This window comes from Urocampus carinirostris, chromosome 16, assembly GCF_059441175.1.
Source record: "Urocampus carinirostris isolate Australia breed hairy pipefish chromosome 16, RoL_Ucar_1.0, whole genome shotgun sequence".
Taxonomy (NCBI): domain Eukaryota; kingdom Metazoa; phylum Chordata; class Actinopteri; order Syngnathiformes; family Syngnathidae; genus Urocampus; species Urocampus carinirostris.
In genome coordinates this window covers 11,140,731-11,162,740 of record NC_142364.1, presented here as the reverse complement: position 1 = coordinate 11,162,740, position 22,010 = coordinate 11,140,731, and the positions used below count along the sequence as shown (strand labels likewise).

Below are 22,010 nucleotides of genomic sequence, written 5' to 3'. Positions count from 1 at the left end.
GTATATTTTTGTAATGTATTTATTTTAGAGACTTATTCTGATATGTTTTCCACGGACGAATCAAAAAGAAGGGGCGAATACAACAGGGGCTGAGGGGAAGTGGAGTAAAGGTGAGACGTGTTTGTGGGCGCAGCGGACAACAGTGGATATATATTTTTCCCACCCTTACCTTTTGGAAATATACATTTTTTTTCCTTGGATTATTTTCAACGGAACCCAGGCTCTGCAGGTCTGCGTCATATGTTAAGTACGGGTATCATTTTACGTTCAATTTGCCGGTTGTTGTTTTTGGACTGTGTACTTCATATTCAGTTACAATTGCGGGACTCAAAGTCGCGTTTGGGTTAATTTCGTGATTGTGTTACATGTTTTAATGTGGGCGCATGCGGCTTATATACAGGTGCGGCTTGTGTGCGTACGAAAGCGGTTATCCTATTAAAATGTGGTGGGTGCGGCTTATAATCAGGTGCGCTCTATAATCCGGAATTTACGGTAGTAGTTATCAGTTTTTGTTAAATGTTTTTATCTGGGTAAGCAGTAGTCTAATTGGCAAAGATATTTACCCCCGCTATACGGCAGTTTCACATATAACGCAGAATATGTCAATTAAAAGTAAATTATCATATATTGATACCAAAATGTATAAACACCATTTCGGGATTGGTGCTATTGGTCTCCATGGTAACCATCCAGGTAGTCCTTACCCGTTGAGGCTTGTTGATGTTTTGCAAGCGAACTTTGTTGGCCTCACAAAAAAAAAAAATGAAAAAGATGTTCTCATTACTTTGCCGGAGCTCCAGAGAAATGTGCAAATTAAAAAGACATATATACCAAGCGGGAGGAGGGAGGTTTAAGGCCTCCTGCAAGCGCTTTCCAAGAACTCTCTTTGTATCGCTTTTTTATCAATTCCCGGGGAAGCACAAAAAAAATGCTGTGAAAATAAAAAAGGGGGAAAAAAGTGTAAGACAAAAGTCTTTCAGCAAGAAAGTTTGATACTCTATGTAACCTCCTGTAGGTAAAAATAGATATATAATTATAACAATGAATAATGTGAATAATTTACAATTTTAGTTAAAAGGTTAATACATGTTAAATGAAAAAGTACACGACAAAATACATGCAAAAATAAATGACTGAATGAAAAAAAGCACAATAAAATAAATGACAAAATACACGAAAAAATGAATAACTAAATGAATCCAAAAAAGCGCAATAAAATAAATGACAAATGACAATTACACAAGAAAATCCGCAACAAAAATGTCAAAATACACACAAAATTCCCGACAAAATGCATGATAAGTTACAAAGTGAGTGACGAATTGCACAATAAAGAAAATGACAAATGACAAAGTACACATCAAAAGAGATGACAAAAAGAATTAGAAATTACTCACACAAGACACAAAATAAATGACAAAAAAATGACAAAATACACGATGAATGAAAACTACAGAACAAATTACAAAACTACATGATAAAACACTCAACCAAATTTTACAACAAAATAAATGACGAATGGCAAAATACTCAAAAATTGAAGACAATTTTGGCCCAATCCCATTTCTCTCACTCGGCCCTGAGGACCCTCCAGTGAGGTCCCTCGAAGAGGAGTGCCCTCCGCGAGTGAAGTGCAAAGCGGAGATGGCTTGGACAAGACTTGCAAGGTTCCACCCCTGTCCAGGAGATGGCGGTAATATTAATTGGCTGTAGACCTCAGTGACGTATTGGTCTACGTCACATGTAAACAACTCGAGTCTCAACTTGTAGTGTGTCAGTTGGAGAGTTCGTGCAATGTTAAAAATGCCCGCTACTGCTGTGTTATTACCGATTGCCTGAAAGCTCATCATCTTTTCCGTGTCTCCAATAAACGGAGGAGAAATGTGCTATACTGAAGACAGCTTCGGCGCTATGTAGTGCTGATTCATCTTTACAAGGTACGTACACTCATTAAAAAAATGACCCGTTCGGTCAAATACAGTAAAAGTTAACATACAATGCACGTTCACATAATACCTTATGTTTGTGTAGACATAAATGGCAATCTACTTATTAGTATCTTAATGCCATTTTATGACATATAGTAGGGGTCTTTAGTGTGTGACATGATGAAAAGTAAACAAACACAAGAACAGTCCACCTGACCCTTAAGCTGACATAATATCGTCACCAAACTTCCCTGTACGACCCAAAAACCTTGGTTCATAAGGAATTTAATTCAAAAGAGTTGTCATTGGATATAAAAAAGCTCATTTCAACATGTTTTCATGATGCTTACATCATCTATGCCCACATTTATGTCTAAATTGTCTGTTATCTATTGTGTTCCAGAGTGGCTGTCCCATAAGCGTGGACAGGTTGGACAGGAATGTTCCCATCCTGTGCTTATGGTTCGATGTGAAGTCAAAACTCATTCAGGACTTAAGGTTGAGCAAAAAGGTCATGTGGGCCCTGCAGGAGCTGCTAAAGAGGGAACAGGGCCATGGCTGGAGGGCCTATACTGGCTGGCCCACGGTCTGTCCTACCGTGTGGTGTCACGGGTCTTCAGGGTTCCCAGGTCCACGATACACAGAATTGTCCACAGTTAATATGGAATAAATTGCCCAAAAGCCATGTTTTAGGCTTTGGAAGTCAGACCCACATTTGCATTCCGTGCTTTTCTGCATTACTATTCAATAAACATCTTTATTTTGAGTAACACCTTGGTGGTTTATTTCATAATGATGTGAGATACTGTGTGTGAACTATGTGACTGTTGGACAGAAAACAACTACAAATCACTCCAGTTTAAATAATAGTTTACTTTCAGAAAAACAAAATCACATTGGGCCGAAATACATAATAGTAAATAAATAATATGTCACAAATTGTAACAAAAATATACCAATACTTCCATAAAGCTGGAAAACACAAACTGGAACTTCATTGAGTTCTTAATAAAATAAAATATTTTCCTTTTATAAAACAAAGGGAAACATTGCAGGGATGTCACTGTTCTGGAAATTTGTCCACGAGCTTCCCAAAAAGGACGGGAACCGCTCAGTTTTGGCCACAGTTTCCTCGAGCCTTTTCCTCACTCCGGCAGACTCCGCTTTCAAAAAGTCAAGGAGTGTATCGTGCTTCCTTTTTTTTCTGGGTGATTTGGGGTTTGGCGCCGGATTAGAAGATGCCAACGACGTGCCCGTCGGTGTGGATGGCGTGGTAGCTGTGATGGTGGCCAGCTCTTCCACGGGACGTTCTACATTGGCCTTTAGGTTGGGTGGAAAAAACAAGAATTACTTAATGCTTGTGTATTGCACAAAAACAACTGTGTATAGGATGCTCAACAAGTTGATGAGAGAAATTATAGGATGTGTTCTGGATAATTATTTGATAGTGAATAGATACACAAAATTGACATGTTATTCTTATGGCTGTAAGAGCCTTCTATTGGCCAGCATCACATATGCTTTAGAATTGACTCCATATTTGGACAACATTTTGAGAAGGTAATTAGTTTACTTAATATGTGTTTACAGAGAAGGCAGTGGACTTTGTGAAATTCGGAAACATTACTCATAATGCATGATGAAAACTAATGCATTCTGATCTCACATGAAATAATCATATTGTAAATAAAACACGACACCCGAAATTGTGTGCAGTAAACAAGCGCGTATGTCCAGAACGTTATTCTGACTATGCTCCTTTAGCGACTGGCCATGTAAATGTAAAAGCACGACTCGTTTAAGATACAAACAGGGATGGGCTGAACCGTGATTTTCTGCACAGTTATCCTACTTTAGAGTTTGTAGCGTGAAGATTATTTTTTGGCAGCTCCCTTGGTAGATTTGTGCACTTCGTAAAGTAGCGATTTTGCAATGTTCATGTTTTAACGCAAAAATACGATTTTCTATTGCATTTACGTCTAACTAAGATATCTCAATACATTTTGTTGCAAATACATGCGTGGTTGTGGAAAACTACTTACATTTGTGCGGTTCCTTTCCGGGCATGTTTGTTGATATTGAGAATTCGCAAAGACTTCTGGGTAGTCACTTCGCCGCCAAGTGAGGTAGGGAGCCCCCTCGGTCTTGAAGTGGTTACGACATGGTTTGAGGTCACTTCTGCCTCGGACTTGAGAGTATCGGGACACACCCCATTTTCACGTGAACGCGCAAACCGAGTGACTAGGGCACATAGCGAGTGAAAGTGCGAAGAATGGGACTCAGCCAAAATATGCAACAAAACGCACAACAAAATATATAAGATAAATGACAAAAGACAGAGTACAAGACAAAAATGACGATATAAAGGATTAACTAAAAGACAAAATAATGACAATAAACACAGTAAAACACACAACAAAATACATGACAAATTAAAGACAAATGACAAAATACACAAAATTCCTGACAAAATACCTGTCAAAATACATGACAAGATAAATTACCAAATATACGATAGAGTAGATAACAAATGACAGAGTACACGACAAGATAAATAGAAAACTCACAGAAAATAATTTATTACTAAATAAATAACAAAATGCTATATGCAACAAAGTAAATGACAAAATACACAACAAAATAAAAGGCAAATGCCGAAATACACGACAAAATGCGTTTTTTTTTTCCTCACATAGCTGAATCCATACTTAGAAGTCTCCGCCATGTTTTTCTGGCATCTTGCTGCTACGCTGTGTTCTGCGGCACTGGTTTTTGCCCGCATTAGGCCAAACAGTGCCATCTTGTGGTCACATATTACACACTGGGGCTTAAAGGGTCTGAAAATGCCTGCTGAAAATGTAAGAACTCGCTCACGATCGAAAAAATATCGGCGAGAATCAACTCTCACGATGGCCTCCAGCTAGCCTCATGAAATTTTAATTCTTTTTTTTTTTTGTTCTCCGCAACTCGCGAAAAAACGAAGGAAAACCGACTCGTTGGCTTAATGGAAACATCGTTAGTGCCCGCAAAATTTGTTCGATTCCTCGTCGGCTTCTAAGGCGTTTATTTCATGAGTTTTACCATCAAAAACCGATTCCACTTCATTTTTTTGATTCCTAGTCAAAATCTTCTCAGATTTTCAGAAGTACAGCTAATTGCAAGGAGATCACCACATGTGAGGCCTCTTCTCGAGGTTTTTTGTTATCGTCACGCTGAGGTTTTGAGTTTTTCCTTGCCCGCATGTTGGTTTGAGATCAGGGGATGGTGTCATTGTAACCAATGCGGTCTTTTGAGACATTTGTGACTAAGGGCGTCACAAATAAAATGTGACTTGACTTGATTATACTATGTGGTGAGGCCCCTTCTCAAGGTTTCTTATTTTCTGTCAAGACCAGAACTGAGACAGGACCCACGTGCGTAGCGTTTCTCACAAGTTTTACTAGAAGAAAGGGAAAGGTTTGCGCCCACGATCTGGGGATTGCTGGACGTGGGAAACAGGTCCCTCTGACCACGGAAGTGGGACTTCTGTGGCGAGCGACGGCGGTGTCGGGAACGGAAAAAACAGGTCAGTAGCCAGGATAGAAGAGCAAAAACGTGGTCGGGATCGGAAACAAGTCGAAAGCCAGGAGAGGAGATTAGAAGCGGTCAAGATCGTAACCGGTTGTAATTCGGGACGGGAGAGCAGGCGTGGTCGAGATCAAAACAGATCGTAGCCGGAGGCAATTAGGAGCAAAAAAAACGGGACAGGCGAAAAAGGGCTTGCCGTGTAAAAACTGAGATTCGCGGTTGGACCGACCAAAAGGGCACTGACGGGACAGAGTTTAAATAGTGGGGAAGCCAATCCGTCAACAAGGTACAGCTGGCGCCACTCGGGCGGGGCCAATTGGACGCCATGGCAACCGTGACAATTTTCCTTGTGCTGAGGTTTTGAGTTTTCCCTTGCCCGCCTGTTGGTTTCAGATCAGGGTGGTGTCATTGTAACCTGTGCAGTCCTTTGAGACCTCTTATGATCACGGGCTATACAGATAAATACGACTTTATTTCAAAAGGTCATTGGGTCTCCGGGTCAAAATGACCTGCCACTGTGTTGAAAATACCCCCAAAATCACCTAAATTATTTGTATTTTTTAAACCGAAAACTTTATGCTGTTAGGGCCAATCCATGTTTTAGATTTGGCTTAGGTCACTGAGTAGCAGAGGTAGTGTTTTTCATAGTTTTGTATTGGATTGCACTGTTTTGTATCGTCTTATTTAAATTCTTCACTGGAGGGAAAAAAAATTCCCATTACAGTAAAGCCCCAGGACACGACATCAATCTGTTTTGCTGTATTGCGGAGATACAAACCTACGCTATTTAGCATATTCCTTCCTGGCACCTCATATGAAAGCATTCAAATAACAAATTAGTATATGGTAACTACTCCTTGAGTGTAATATACAATGAAGAAAATAAGTATTTGAACACCCTGCTAATTTGCTATTCCTCCCACTTAGAAATCATGTAGGGGTCTGAAATAATCATTCTAGGTGCATGTCCACTGTGAGAGAGATAAACTAAAAAGAAAAATCCAGAAATCACAATGCATGATTTTTTTTAACGATTTATTTGTGTGGTACAGCTGCAAATAAATATTTGAATAACTGTGTATCATCTAGAATTCTGACCCCGAAAGACCTGTTAGTCCACAAATTAGAGGTTCACCTGCACAACCATGTATCATTCTGAATCAGATGCCCCTGTTTGAGGTCGTTAGATACATAAAGACCCCTGTCCACCCCATAAAATCAGTAAGACTTGAACTTGTAACATGGCGAAGACCAAAGAGCTGTCCAAAGACACCAGATACGAAATTGTACACCTCCACAAGGCTGGAAAGGGCTATTGAGCAATTTCCGAGCAGTTTGGTGAACAAAGGTCCACTGTTGGAGCAATCATTAGAAAATGGAAGTAGCTAAACATGACGGTCACTCTCAATCGGAGTGGAGCCCCATGCAAGATATCATCTCGTGGGGTCTCAATGATCCTAAGAAAGGTGAGGAATCAGCCCGGAACTACACGACAGGAGTTGGGCAATAACCTGAGAAGAACTGGGACGACCGTTTCCAAGGTTACTGTAGGTAATACACTAAGACATCATGATTTGAAATTATGCATGGCACGAAAGGTTCCCCTGCTTAAACCAGCACATGTTAAGGCCCGTTTTAAGTTTTCACATGACCATTTGGATGATACAGAGGAGTCATGGGAGAAAGTTGTGTTGTCAGATGAAACCAAAATAGGACTTTTTTTGTCATAATTCCACTAAGCGTGTTTGAAGGATTAAGAATGAAGAGTAGAATCAGAAAAACACCATCCCTACTGTGAAGCATGGGGGTGGTAGCATCATGCTTTGGAGGTGTTTTTCTGCACATGGGACAGGACGAGTGTATATTGTTTGCTCTCTCTCTCTCTTTCTTTCTTTCTTTCTCTCTTTCTCTCTTTATCACTCTCTCTCTTTCTCTCTTTATCACTCTCTCTCTTTCTCTCTTTCTCACTCCCTCTCTTTCTCTCTTTCTGACTCTCTCTCTTTCTCTCTCACTCTCTTTCTCTTACTCTCTCACTCTCTTTCGCTTACTCTCTTTCTTACTCTCTCTTTCTCTCTCACTCTCTTTCTCTTACTCTCTCTTTCTTACTCTCTCTTACTCTCTAATCTAAATATGCCTATCTAGTTTAGATATGTTTATATCTCTCCCTACTCTCTCACACTTTCTCTCATTCTCTCTCTAATCTATTTATTTCTGTCTCTCTAATCTAAATCTGTTTCTCTCTCTCACTCTCACACACAGTCTCTCTCTCACACTCTCTAATCTAAAGCTCTCTATATATCTCTAATCTAAATAAGTGTCTCTCTCTCTCTCTTTCTGATCTATATCCATCCCCGTCTTTCTCTCTCTCTCTCTCTCTCTCTCTCTCTCTCTCTCTCTCTCTCTCTCTCTCTTACCCTTTCTCACACTTTCTCTCTAATCTAAAACTTTTCATCTGTCACTCTCTAATCTGAATATGTCTATTTCTCTCTCTCGCTCTCTCACTCTCACACACTCTCAACCGATTTACGTAAAAATGTACGCAGTAATATTTTTGGCCTTTGGGAGTGTCTTTAGCTAGGTTTTGTGCCAAAGCATCCCGAAATACTAACAATACGAAAAATATCTGCTTTTGTGCACGAACGGCTCTGGTGCTGCATGCGGCCCTTTGGCGCTCCCTGGTGGCTCCCTAGCGCTTTTTCAACAAACCACGGCCCCAACAACCACGCTCAAGTAGAATGCCCAGCAATGCCAGCCAATATGCTTCTAAGTAACTCAAAACAAGTAAGTGCTTACGAGTCAAGTGTTTCTGGTGGCAATTTTCACTTTTGTAAGCTAACGAAGCTAATGCACAAAATGTTCCTGGTTTACGAACGACTTATTAGTAATTGTCTATTTTTACTGAGTTAATGTGATTTTTTTATAAGCAAACATGCTTTTTTTTGTTTGGTGGAGGAGCAAAAATGTCTTTGCACTAAAACGCTAATCTGCCTGGTTTGTGTTCAACGTCCTTCTTTTTGGGATAGTATTTTTGTTGCCTAGCAACTATGAAAAAAATGTTGCCTCCTGGAGTTTATCATGCCACTGACGCGTTTAGTATAAGCAGAGGCAGGTATTTATTATTTTATTTTCTAAAAATGAAATAAAGGGGAAAAAAACAAGAGAAAGCAACAGCCCTTTCTGGTATATGGTTTTTCTTCTTCTTCATCTCCATTTTATACCTTCTTCTTTACTTCTTTCACTTCTCTCTTCTTCACCTGCATTTTTCATCCTCTCACTCTTTTTCTTTTATCTATTTTTATTATTGTCCTCGTTCTATTTTCTTTTCCAATTCTCTTTCTGCTTCCCCGTTTATCTCTCATTGTTTTTCCTTCTTCTTCTCCCCTCTTGTCCCACTTCTTCTTTTTCCTCTCTTGTTCTCTTCTTCCTCCTTTTCGTCTTTTTCTCCACATTTTTCTCCCTTTGTCTTCTTCTCACTTCTGCTTTTCCTTTCTTATTTTTCTCCCTTTTCTTTTCCCTTGTTATTTTTCCTTTTCCCTTGTTATTTTTCCTTTTTGTGTTCTTTTTGTTCTCCTTGTCTTCTCCCTTCTTCTACCTTCTCCCTTTATCCCCTCCTTCCTTTTCCTTATGTTTTTCTTCTTTTTGGTCTTCTTTATCTCCCTCTACACCCTTCATCTCCTTATTTTTCTTTTCCCTGTTTTTTGTTTTTCTTCTGCTTTTTTATCTTCTTCTTCTTCATCTTCTTTCTCCTTCTTTTGCCCTCTTTTTTCTCCCTCTTTTTCTACCTTCCTTTTATCTGTATCGCTCTTATTCTTTTCCCTTCTGTATTCTTCTCAACTTGTACCTCTTTCTTCTGTCTTTTCTTCTTTGTATCTCTTCCGATTCTCTCTTTTCAGTCATATTCTTATTCTCACCTCTTCTTATCTCTTATTTTACCTCCTTCTTTTCCCCCTTTTCTCCTTTCTTTTTCTTTTTTTCTCTCTTCTTCTCCATTCTCTCTTCTTCTTCAGACAATACAAAGGTGTAGTTCACATGAGTAAATGTCAGAATAAGGGCCAGCACCTCCACAAATAGCCTTTATGGAGAGTGTGTGCATATAGCAAAACAAGGTGAAGCAGCATCCAGCGAAGTAAAGTTAAGAGTTGAAACTTTTCAATGGAAGTTTCAATTCGTGTGATCGGCCCTGTGAGGTTTCCTCTTTGAAATTGCTTTCGAGGAATCCTTTCAAGTTCGTCCCTTCGTCCTTCGTTCGGTAAAACTCTTTTCATCTTCATTTTGTTTTAGAAGGCGATTGTGTGAAAGATGCGGCCTAATAAAGTATCCCTCGCAGTTTGTCCGTAACATTACCACCGTATTAAGTGGCTTTCGGGAAAGTAGGAACCATATATATTTTATTATTCTCATTATTATCATATGCATTATAGTGTGACACACAGAATCACATAGTTCCCCTCATACAGAATATTTTTATGCCCCAAAGAACTCTGGGACATGTAGTACAGGGACAAATAGACTTTAGCTTTCTCGCTAAAAAAGCCTTATGTGTATTGGTTGATTTACCTGGCATATTTCAGGTTTTTTTTGGGTACGGAGAAAATACTACAGTCCACATAGAGTGGATTTTGCAGCTGTATCCATCCATTTGTAGTGTAAGTCTATGCTTTCGGATTAACGCGGGAACAACTTTTTTCCCGTGTCATGACATAACTCTCGCTTCATCGTTGTTATCGGATAACTCGCATACACCAAATACAGTGTTCTCGTTTGCCCGCGTCCCTGCGTCCTAGATGCATCATTTTTGCTGGGGACGCATTTGGTCAAATCAACGTGCGTCCCCGGGACGCAACGTTTTTGACACCAAATTGTCATTATTACCCAATTCCTTTTTTTTTTTTAACAAAGATTTACCGCACTCCAAACTTTTCGTCAGGCAGATCCGCCATTGTTGTTTTGGTCTCGCGCCGATCTCGGCAAACGAGATCTCTTTGCTTCGAGAGGACGTCTTTGTTGTGGCGGTTGTCGAGTAAAAGAGAAGTATGCCTCCAAAAACATAGTTGGTACTAGGTGCAAATCAACAAAAAATTGGTAATTTCTTCAGTGTCGGTAATAAGTCGAAACATAACACAGAAATTGGTAAGAACGACAATAATTCCGGCACGAAAAAACTTCGGAGAAATTCTTCAGAAGACCGCGAATGCAAGGAAAACACGTATTTTAAAGCAAACGATTCGACGAAAGAAATTAAAGAAAAGAATACTACCAAGAAAAGGACTTTTCTTCGAAAATGGACTAAATTATATTCCTGGTGACGCTATGATGAGGATGATAATGGATTGGACCTTGAGAAGGCATTACAACTGTGGCGGGACAGCAAACCACGAATAATATATGAACTGAAAAATTTGAAGTGATAACTGCTTTGTATTACCAATTACCTGTGATGATTAAAACTGCACGAATATATAGACTAATATTTCAGCAATATTATTTTGTATAGTGTACAATATCGTGAACTGAAAAATCTGAAGTGATAACTGATTTGTATTACCAATAAACTGATGATTTATATTACATATTTGTCGCCGATTTAAAATTTCAACCTTGATAACACTAAATTTTGGGGACCCATAGATCTCTGTTGGGACCCATAGATTTTTGAGCATGCGAGTCCCTGGGACCCATCACTTTTCAGAGGTAATATGAACACTGAATACAGGGTTATTTTTTTTGTCACTAGTTGTCAGGTACCATCACAGAAAACAGGACCCACTCGCGTAACGTTACTCACAGTTTATTAGGGAGAAGAGAAAGGAGCGCACACTCGATCTGGAGATCGTTGGTCGCGGGGAGTAGATTGCTCGGACCACGGTCAAAATCAAACAGATCGTGGCGAGAGCAAAACAGGAGCAAAAACACAGGAAAAACAGAGATTCTCAGGGCTTGACGTGTCAAAGGTTTCGCAGACGCTCCGACAAAAGGCGACTCACAGGACAGCGTTTAAGTAGTGACAGGGAGCAATCTGTCAACGAGCTTCAGCTTGTGTCCATGGGCGGGGCCAATTGGGCGCCATGGCAACCGTGACACTAGTCCTATCAACAAATTATTCGGTTAGCTCCAATAAGCACCCAGGAAAGGAAGTTTTCTGATTGCTTTGAGTATACTGGCATTCTTGACTGTGTAATTCTGCGATATATACACAAATTCTGGAGACATTATTCCTTTAAAAAATTCATCATGCGTAAGTAGTGCTGCAATATGGTGAGGGAAACAAAATTCCGATAACATTTTGCGGGTAGCTTGTGAAAAAGGAAGGCTTGTGTTTATTTAGAGAAGGAACCTTATTCACCCATACAAATATATATATATATATATATATATATATATATATATATATATATATATATATATATATATATAATGTATGTAATATATGTAATATATAATATATGTAATACATAATATATGTAATATATGTAATATATAATATATGCAGGGCGGCACGCCGGCTGAGTGGTTAGCGCGTCCGCAGCACAGTTCTGAAGTCATGGGATCTAATCCAGCTACCAGCCTTCCTGCGAGAAGTTTGCATGTTCTTCCCGTGCTCCCACATTCCAAAAACATGTATGTCAGGTGAATTGGCCGGTCTAAATTGTCCCTAAGTGTGAATGAATGAGTGAGTTGTCTGTCCCTGTCTGCCCTGTGACTGGCTGGCAACCAGTTTGGGGTGTCCCCTTCCCACTGCCCGGAGATAGCTGGGATAGGCTCCAGCACCCCCGCGACCCTACTGAGGATAAGCGGTGCAGATAATGGATGGATGGGTAGATATGTATAAAACATTTTATTAAAGATCCAAACCATATATTTGAAGACACAATTCAACAAAACCGCCAAACCCGCTCCCAAGACCAAAACTAATTCTTCAGCACATTTTATTTTTGTTTTGTGACGTTTGATGGTTTCATAAAATGTATCAAATAATGATAACAGAGCCTGTCTCCCATATTCGTATAAATATACCACTTATAATTCGATTTTGAGGATAATTTGGTCATTTCTGTCCTAAATAATGTTTTTTTTTTTTTTTTTTTTTTTTTCGAAAAAGGTGCGAGCAAAGTTCTTTTGTAAGAATGTCACAAAATACTGCAAATGAGGATAGCGATGTATTTACCTTCAGTGCAGACGGCGCTGGAAAAGGAGGAGTGCGCACGTCCCATTCCTCTGGTTTACCCAATCAAATTGCTCACGATGCTTTGTAAGAGCTTCTGGGTCAAAATTTTGTTGGAGGTTAAAGTTTGTTCTATGAGTTTTCATCATACATTGTCTAAACGGTAGACCAAAATTGCTTAATGAGCTTTTATGGGATTATCTAGCAATTTACCGCCAAAACAGTGTGTCCGATATGAACTGGACAGAACCCCGTGTTGTCTCTGCCTTGCATGCATGGCATTGGGGTTAGCATGAAATATTAAAATGAAATATACACAAACCCTATTTTATCCGTGTGCCGTATGTATTCATTAAAAGAGCCACATATGGCTGGCAAGTTATAGGTTCCCAACCCCGATTTTGTTATGATTACTGATGTGACTCAGCTGTGCCCGCTCTTTAGGCGCCAACTGCTGCAATTTCTGATTGGCTCTCGATCAGTATTTGAACCCAGTCCTGTCTGTCCCCTTTTGTCAGTCCGTCTGCGAACCTCAGTTAACACTAAGCAAGCCTTTTTCGACCCTGACTCCCACTTGTCCTGTTTTTTGCTCCTGTCTGTCCCCGGTTTCGACCCGTTTATGATCCTGACCACGTCTGCTCCCCCGTCCCGGGTTCTGACCTCTTTTTGTCCCGACTACGTCTTCTCTCCTTTTCTGGCTTACGACTCGCTTCCGACCCCGACCACGTTTTTGCTCTCTTGTCCCGGCTACCGACACGCTTTTTCCATCCCTGACACCGCCATCGCTCGCCACGGAAGATCCACTTCCGCGTTCGGAGCACAATCCGAGTACCAGAGCCACTTGCGTCCCGCGTCCAGCGAACACCAGATCCGGGGTGCAGCCCTTTCTCTTCTTTCCAATAAAAACTTGAGAGAAACGCAACGCAGGTGGGTCCTGTCTCTGTTCTGGTCCTGACAGATTTGAGGCTTTGAAGTTTCATTAGGAAAAAATAGCTCCAGGACAATGGCTTGTACAATTAGCTAGTGCCCTGTCAAAATGGCTGACAATCACTTTTATACTAGGAGGTTGGGCCATGACAAAAATGAAACTTTAGAGCAAAATTTTTACTTCCCACCAGTCTTTTCTTCAATCCCGGGAACGGCGGAAATTGCCGTTGAACTGCGAGTGAACTGTAACTTCCTCTGGTGAGAAAGAACTGATGTAATCTGCGCTGTTTTGCTAGCGTAGATATGAAAGAGGACGCTCTCTGAATAATTTCCAGGACGGAGTAAGAAAAAAAATAATAAAAAGTCATCAATCTGATAAAGCATTTGCGAGGGACGCATGCAGAACATCTTTTTTTTCTGTCCTTTCCGATTTTCTTTCCCGATAATGTAACGATGTCACGTAGCAGTACGATAGCAAAACCGCATGGTTGCTTTCAAAGGACATTTAGGAAATGGGCCCTCGAACGAAAGTTAGCCTGGCACATCTGCCGCAAAATTTTTCAACGTCGCCAGAGGGTTTGATTTGTCTTTTGTAGCTAACTGGAAACGTTTTTTCTGCGGTCTGACGAGTCCAAGATGGGGAGAAGGGCAGATGTTATCAATCTGGCGTCTGACTTCTGACCCGAAATTGAAAAGCCGCCTTGGAGGATTTTCCTCGTTGATGCTAAGAGTTAGCGCCATTATAGCGCTTAAAACTCTTGATTGACAAATTGTGAGCACATCAAAACCTTTTGTGGTATTCTTCTCGGGATACAGCTACCCCGCCTTACGAGGTGTTCACTATATGGTGTCAAATAAGATGTATTTCGTCCCCTCTTTGTGGCATTTGCCCTACTATACCACACCAAAGAGAAATTATTTCACATTCTAGGAAAAAGGAATTGGGATAGAAAATAAAGTAGAACCCTGGGATACGGCGGCCCAGCCTTAATGCATTTTTTAATGTACAGTTTGGAATTTTTTTTTGTATGGGTCCCTCTTTGGTCGGCGGCGCCCTCTGTTGGCTGCGGCTGCATCGGCTCGCTACAACGGGTCAGGTGCAATCGACATTTCGTTCTGTGTACATTGTTAGACAGAATGACAATACAAGGAAATTATTATTATTATTATTATTATTTACAGCTTTTATACCACTATACCACATAGACAAGAAATTATTTTGCATGCCCAAGAACTCAAACTTAGTTACGTCCCTAAGATGCCTGTAAATTATTGCTATTTGCTGGCATCACAGCATCATGAAAAGGTTGATATGCATATGAACTACTTCCCACTATGCCTTTCTCTTTCGTTGTTCTGTGCAGAATCTCATGTGATTTGGGAATACAATATTGTGTTTTTGGGCAAAAGGTTCGCAGTGATGCTGAAGGGAGAGGCAAAAATACGATAACCATGGAGAAAAAGCTTGCAATGATCAAGAAATATGAAGAAGCTACGTGAATCGTTAGTCTCGCTAAATGCATGGCGGTAACCAATCAGGGATCAAGACTAGAATTAAAAATGAGAAAACAAGTCTTCGGAGGGCAATGTGTTTTTGAAATCAGTTTCTATTTAAGATCTGTCTCCCTTACCCCTCTGCATCCACCTGCTTCTCCACTGTACCAGATCAAGTTGTGTCACACCAAAGGTAAATCAATTTTTCTTTTTCCTATACATGTATATTTCTTGATAATGTTGTTTAATCACATATTACACGTAAGTTATATATATTATTTTCTTGTTTACTTTTTTATCTGGGGAAACAGGGTTCGGAGATACTTAGCATAGGTTTGTAGCTCCTGCTACACAGCTAATTCATACTTTATGCCTGGCTCTGTGTTTTTATAAGCAGCTCGTTGTTAACGTGTCGTTAATGTTAGCTTAGCACACTTTTAAGTACCTACATAACTAACAAACTAAAACCACGCAATTTTTTTTTCCGTACTTACCAGAACAATTGCTTTTAAAGAAAACCTCAGAATTGACAACATGAGCTTAACCTAGCATCAGGTCATCATATGCCTAGGGTTAGCCGGGCACCTTTACATAGAGTAAACATATTAAACTAACCCCACAAAAAACATTATCCAAACTTAAACAGACAATAGTCTATACAGTGTAGCTCAAGCTTAGCATTAGTTCAAAGTTAGCTTAGGGCGGTGAATTATTGCCTGCATTTATCATAAACGTGGTAACCAAGGAAACAAAGATGAGGAATTTTATTGAAAATAGAAGGCGATTTAAGGAAGGAATTCTCATAAGGCCGTGAAAATCTTTGCAACTGGAAGTTTTAAAACATGTTTTATTTTGAGTCCACTGTCTCCTCCCCCCTATGCATCCACCCACAAACTCCACTATACCAGCTCTCACCAAAAAGATAATACATCCATCCATTTTCTGCGCTGCTAATTCTCACTAGGAACACAGGGGTGCTGGAGCCCATTCTAGCTATTTTGGGCAGTGGGCAGGGGACACCCTGAACTCGTTGCCAGCCAGTTGCAGGGCAGACAGGGACAGACAACTCGCTCGCTCATTCGTTCACAGCTAGGGACAATTTGGAACGGCCAATTAACCTAACATGCATGTTTTTGGAATGTGGGAGGAAACCAGAGTGCCCGGAGGAGACCCACGCAGACACAGGGAGAACATGCAAGCTCCACACGGGGAGGCTGTGGTAGCTGGTATCAAACCCTGGACCTCTGCATTGAGGGGCTGCGAGCTAACCACCGCCGCCCCCACCAAAGATAAAACAAATGTCATTTTTCTTCATCAGGTATACTTTTTTTTTTTATTAAATCTACAAAAAATGATGACACATCAGTAGTACTTCTTATATAGTATCTTGTTATTTGAATGTTGTTATCTGGGGTCATAGAGGTTTGGAGGTTATTAGTACAGGTTTCTGTACCCCAATTTATAAAATATTCACTTTGTGATTCATGTCATATCCTGGGGCTTTTGCAAAAGTATCCGACTTTTGAAGAAAGAGCCTGCAGATGTTACTCATGACATTTAGCATCGACAGTATTAGCAAGCGAGCACGTTTTTAACTCCAGTCAGGAGAAATGAATCTCACCTGATTAAAATTCACGCTCCGTCGTTATGTTAAGCATGTTTTATCGATTCTTTCAGGTTTTCTTTGCATGCCAAGCCAATGCCGGAAAATAAAACCTTCCTTGGACTGCATTGGTTGCGTTGTTGTTCAAATACAAGAAAAAAAGAGAAAAGAATTCCAAAACTGGGTCAAATCTGATGATTTTTTTTGGTGCTTGCCTTGTATTTCATGACCATTGTGCTACATGGTCAAGAAGGAGGTTTACAAAAAGCAGTTTAGAATTCAAAGACATCAAAGCTACAACAAAAAAGGCCCGAATAAATAGAAATAAACAAAACATGAAAGCGACGCTCGATATTCTGGGACACAAACAAGGTCTAACTGAACAAAACTTGAAAATAGACAATGCCAAATATTTTGGAATGTCAACTATTTCAAACTAAACAAACCATAGAAAGAAGAGGAAGCAGGGAGCACTCACACATGGGGAGAACAAATGCATTATGTTCCAACTGCTATAACAGAACAACAATTGAAAGTAAGAAAATGTGGAATATGTAAGAAACACAAACTAGAGATGAAATAGAGATCATCCGTGATATGTTGGAAGACACTCAACAACAGGATCATGTTCCAACAGAACAAAACAATGAAGTAAAAAGATGCATATAATGTAGGACCACACATCAGCTCTACCTGAATAACACATGAAAAAAGATCATGCGGGATACGTTAAAGAATCGCTAACTACTTGTAACTAAACAAAACATAAAAGGGAGGTGACACATGGACAGAAGAACAACAATAATGCCATGAGGACAAGACCAAGAAATCTAATGCCAGGACACTAACTAGCTTGCACTGAACAAAACACGTAAGGAAAAACCTCCAAAATATGTTCGAATACCTACAAGTTCTAACTGAACAAAACATGGAAGGAATACATGACACAAGAAACATTTCCACAGAGGGACTACAAGAGTGCCATGTTGTCAAGACCAATAAATACATAAATAAACCTGACTTAAATATCATGGAGGCGCACTTGCTGGATTTATCTGAACAAAACATGAAAGAAAGATAACACGCAATGTGTTGCAATTTTGACAAGTTTCAACCGAACAAACATACATATATAAGAACACAAACTAGCTGTACCTGAACAAAATAAGAAAGTGTGTCAATACAAAAAAATACTTACTAGTTCCAACAGAAAAAAAACATAAAAGGAAGTAGAGCATGATATGTAAGAATGCTAACTCAACAAAACATGAAAGAGGGGACAACACAGGATGTGTTGCAATATGAACAGGTTTTAACATAACAAAACATGAAAAGAGTGGATATAAAATATGTAGGGACACAAACTAGCTCTACCTGAACCAAAAAATGAAAGAGTGTCATTACAGAAATACTGCCTACCTCCAACAAAACAAAACATGAAAATAAGAATTCGCAATATAGAGGAATACTAACTCTACCTGAGCAAAACATAAAACAGTGTTAAGTTGTTCCTATAAAACAAAACATGATAGAAGTAGATGTAGAATTTGTAGGAACACAAACTTGATGTACAAAAATCGGAAGAGGGATAACACAGGAGTATTAACCAGTTATTACAGAACAAAACATGAAAGAAGTCGGTGCAGAATTTGTAGGGACTCAAACTTGTACAAAACAAGGAAGAGGAACAATACAGGAAAACCAACTAGTTCCAACAGAAGAAAACATGAAAAGAAAGAGATGCATAATATGTAGGAACAAAACATAGAATAACACAGCACAGGATAACGTTTTGCTTCTTCCTTTAGCATCACTGCAACCTATTAAATACAGTAGGAAACATACAGAATAGTAAATCCGCGACACCCGCTCGGCAAAATGTGTCCTCGTCATCTCCGGAGACAAAAAGTTTGCGTCCTCGTTTCCACGTCATCTCCGGATGGCGGCGCCATCTGGAGGACGGGCTGCCCACTTTCATATTTTATTTGTTTTTTAATTTACAAATCTGTTGCGTTTAGAAATTCGAACAGCGACCGATTCCCGATCACAAAAGACCGATTGAAAGTCTTTGGATCGACGGAGATATATTCTTGAGAGTAGCAGTTCTTTTTAAATGCTAAGTCAGCATATGCCGTTTCCATTTTTTATTGAGTCTTTTGTGAGGATCATTTATGACCACTTCCAAGTCCAAAATCTGGATGGCATCCAGAGTGGCAGATGTCAAATGAATTTCTTCTCACAAATGGAAGGAGGACGACCATAAAATCCTCATTTCCCAGAAATGGAATTTCATTTGCATTTAACTCCATCACGAGTAGAAAAAAAGAATGTAATGCAAAAAAAAAGGGGGAATCTCTCAAATTTTATGACATAAAGATTTAGTGTTATCTTCATTTCACTTTTATGTGTACAGCAAAAATAATCTGTTAGTTGTTTCAGAGTTGACTCCAAGCCTGACATAAAACTGTCATAGAGCAATAGAATGATAATCTATGACTCCAATCCTGTCATAAATCTGCAAAAACAGCATTTAATTTATGATTTGTGTCAAATCCTGTCATTTAACTGTCAAAAGTAAAATCAAATCACTCAGTCCCATGGAATCTTGAACTTTCTTTGTGAGTTGGTCTTGATTTATGACTTGCCATATTTGTCTGAATTATTGATGGTAAACGATGATTTATGACTGCAATTATATGCATTTTTGTCATTCCGGAAATGCTTGACAATTTCAAACTCCCTTTATGAATCAAGATTGTTTTATGAAATGTAATATGTATGCAAATGTGTTATGACATTTTAATTTATCAATGCAGTTATAACATTTTTGGCAGTTTTATGACAGGTGTAGTATTCAGTCATAAAACGATCAAAAGAGCAATCATTTGCTGATTTATGACTTTAGTCATATGCAATCATGACATTCCTGACATTCCTGAACTTCCGTTATGTATTGTGTTCAAATTTATGACCTATCCTATTTGTACAAATGAGTGATGGACTATGATTTATGACAGCAATCAAATGCATTATTGGCCTTCCTGAAATGCTTAACATTCCCAAGCTCCCATTGTGAATCCGGAACATTTTATGACCCTATCCATTGATGCAATATAGGTTTACATTTACATGTATTGAATGTTGTTATTGCTTTTTGGACAGTTTTATGACTTGATTGAACTAATAAACTATCATTTGATTAGTCTTTTGACAGTTTTATGATAGGATTTGACTCATAAAGTATAATTTTATTGCTCTTTTGACTGTTTTATGACAGGATTGAACTCGGAAATCATAAATCTATTGCTGCTTTGAAAATTGTATGACAGGTGGAGGGATATAAAACAATGCAACTTGACAGGTTTATGACCCTCTTTCTGACACTGCAGCTTGTGTCCTATTTTCAAGTCACAACATTTGTTGGAATTTGGGTTTGATATCTGCATTGCAAATTCTTAGTTAGCCTTTGAGGATCCTTGGAGTTACAAGCGCATGAAAATGCAACACTTTGAGATAACATCAATGACGCGAGAAACAACAAAAAATAAATATTGAAAAACTTTCCAGATTGCTGAAGGCAAAACAGCGGAGGAAGGATAAAATCTTTTCCGCCATTAGTCTTCGCTCCAGATGGGCTTGGCCTGAGGAATGAATACCCACAATTCCTCAAACGTGGTTGCCGCAACCGAGACTAGATTTATGACGTCGTTTAAAAAAGCCTGGGACGCAATTGAAGTGGAGCCTAACTCTGTCTTCTCCATAGTCTTAGAGACTGTCTTTTCTACAGTTTGAAAGACTAAATTTGTCTTTTCTGCAGTCTTACAGACTAACTCTGTCTACAGTGTCAGAAACGAATTCTGTATTTTCCACAGTTTTAGAGAGTTGGTATCTTTTCCGCATTTTAAAACATTAACTCTACAGTTTTCCAGTTTTAGCAACTAACTTTGCTGCAGTTGTAGAGACTAAGTATGTCTTTTCCACAGTTTTACAGATTAAGACTGTTTTAGAGATTTAGAGAATTTAGATTCAGAGTTTTAGATTTAGAGATTTGGTCAGTCTTTTCCACAAAATTAAAGACTAATTCTCTGTTTTAAAGTATTTCTTTCTACTATTTTAGACACTAACTCTTGTCTTTTCCACAGTTTTACAGATTAAAACTGTTTTGTCCATGATTTTAGAGACAGTGACTTTTCTGCACAATTTTAGAGGCTAACTGTCTTCTCCTTAGTCTTAGAGACTCCCTTTTGTAAAGTTTAGGGACTAACTCTGTCTTTTCCACGGTTTTACAGATTAGGACTGTTTTGTCCATGGTTTTAGAGTTAGTGACATTTCTGCACAATTTTAGAGACTCACTCTGTCTTTACCATAGTCTTAGATACTGCCTTTTCTAAAGTTTAGGGACTAACTTTGTCTTTTCCAGTTTCAGAGACTAACTACATATTTTCCGCAATTTTAGAGATTATTTACATATTTTGTATGGTTTTAAATATCAACTCTGTTTTCTCCATAGTCTTAGAGTCTTCCTTCTCTAAAGTTTAGGGACTAACGTTGTCTTTTCTGCAGTTTTAGAGATTTAGTCAGTCTTTTCCACAAAATTCCAGACTAATTCTCTGTTTTACATTATTTCTTTCTACTGCTTTAAAGAGATTAACTCTGTCTTTTTCACAGTTTTACAGATTAAGACTGTTTTGTCCATGTTTTTAGAGACTGTGACATTTCTGCACAATTTTAGAGACTCATTCTGTCTTTTCCACAGTCTTAGATACTGCCTTTTCTAAAGTTTAGGGACTAACTTTGTCTTTTCCGGTTTCAGAGACTAACTCCATATTTTCCGCAATTTTAGAAATTAGTTACATATTTTGAATGGTTTTAAATATCAACTCTGTCTTCTCCATAGTCAAGGAGTCTTCCTTCTCTAAAGTTTAGTGACTAACGTTGTCTTTTCTGCAGTTTTAGAGATTTAGTTGGTCTTTTCCACAAAATTCAAGACTAATTCTCTGTTCCACAGTATTTCTTTCTACTGCTTTAAAGAGATTAACTCTGTCTTTTCCACAGTTTTACAGATTAAGACTATTTTGTCCATGATTTTAGAGACAGTGACATTTTTTCACAATTTTAGAGACTCACTCTGTCTTCCCTATAGTCTTAGAGAATGCCTTTTCTAAAGTTTAGAGACTAACTTTGTCTTTTCCAGTTTCAGAGACTAACTCTATATTTTCCACAATTTTAGGGATTAATTACGTATTTTGTACAGTTTCAGAGATCAATTTTTTTTCACATAGTCCTAGAAACTGTTTTTTTTACAGTTTTTTGGACTAACTGATTATTT

At 38.9% G+C, this 22,010-nt stretch overlaps 1 long non-coding RNA gene across 1 annotated transcript; it reads left to right on the top strand.

Annotated features, from left to right (window-relative positions):
- The first annotated feature begins 1,558 nt into the window (after positions 1 to 1,558).
- Positions 1,559 to 2,698, top strand: LOC148350282 (uncharacterized). Its single transcript, XR_015847070.1, has 2 exons — positions 1,559 to 1,937; positions 2,332 to 2,698. It is a non-coding gene; the product is annotated as an uncharacterized LOC148350282 (long non-coding RNA).
- The last annotated feature ends 19,312 nt before the right edge of the window (positions 2,699 to 22,010 follow it).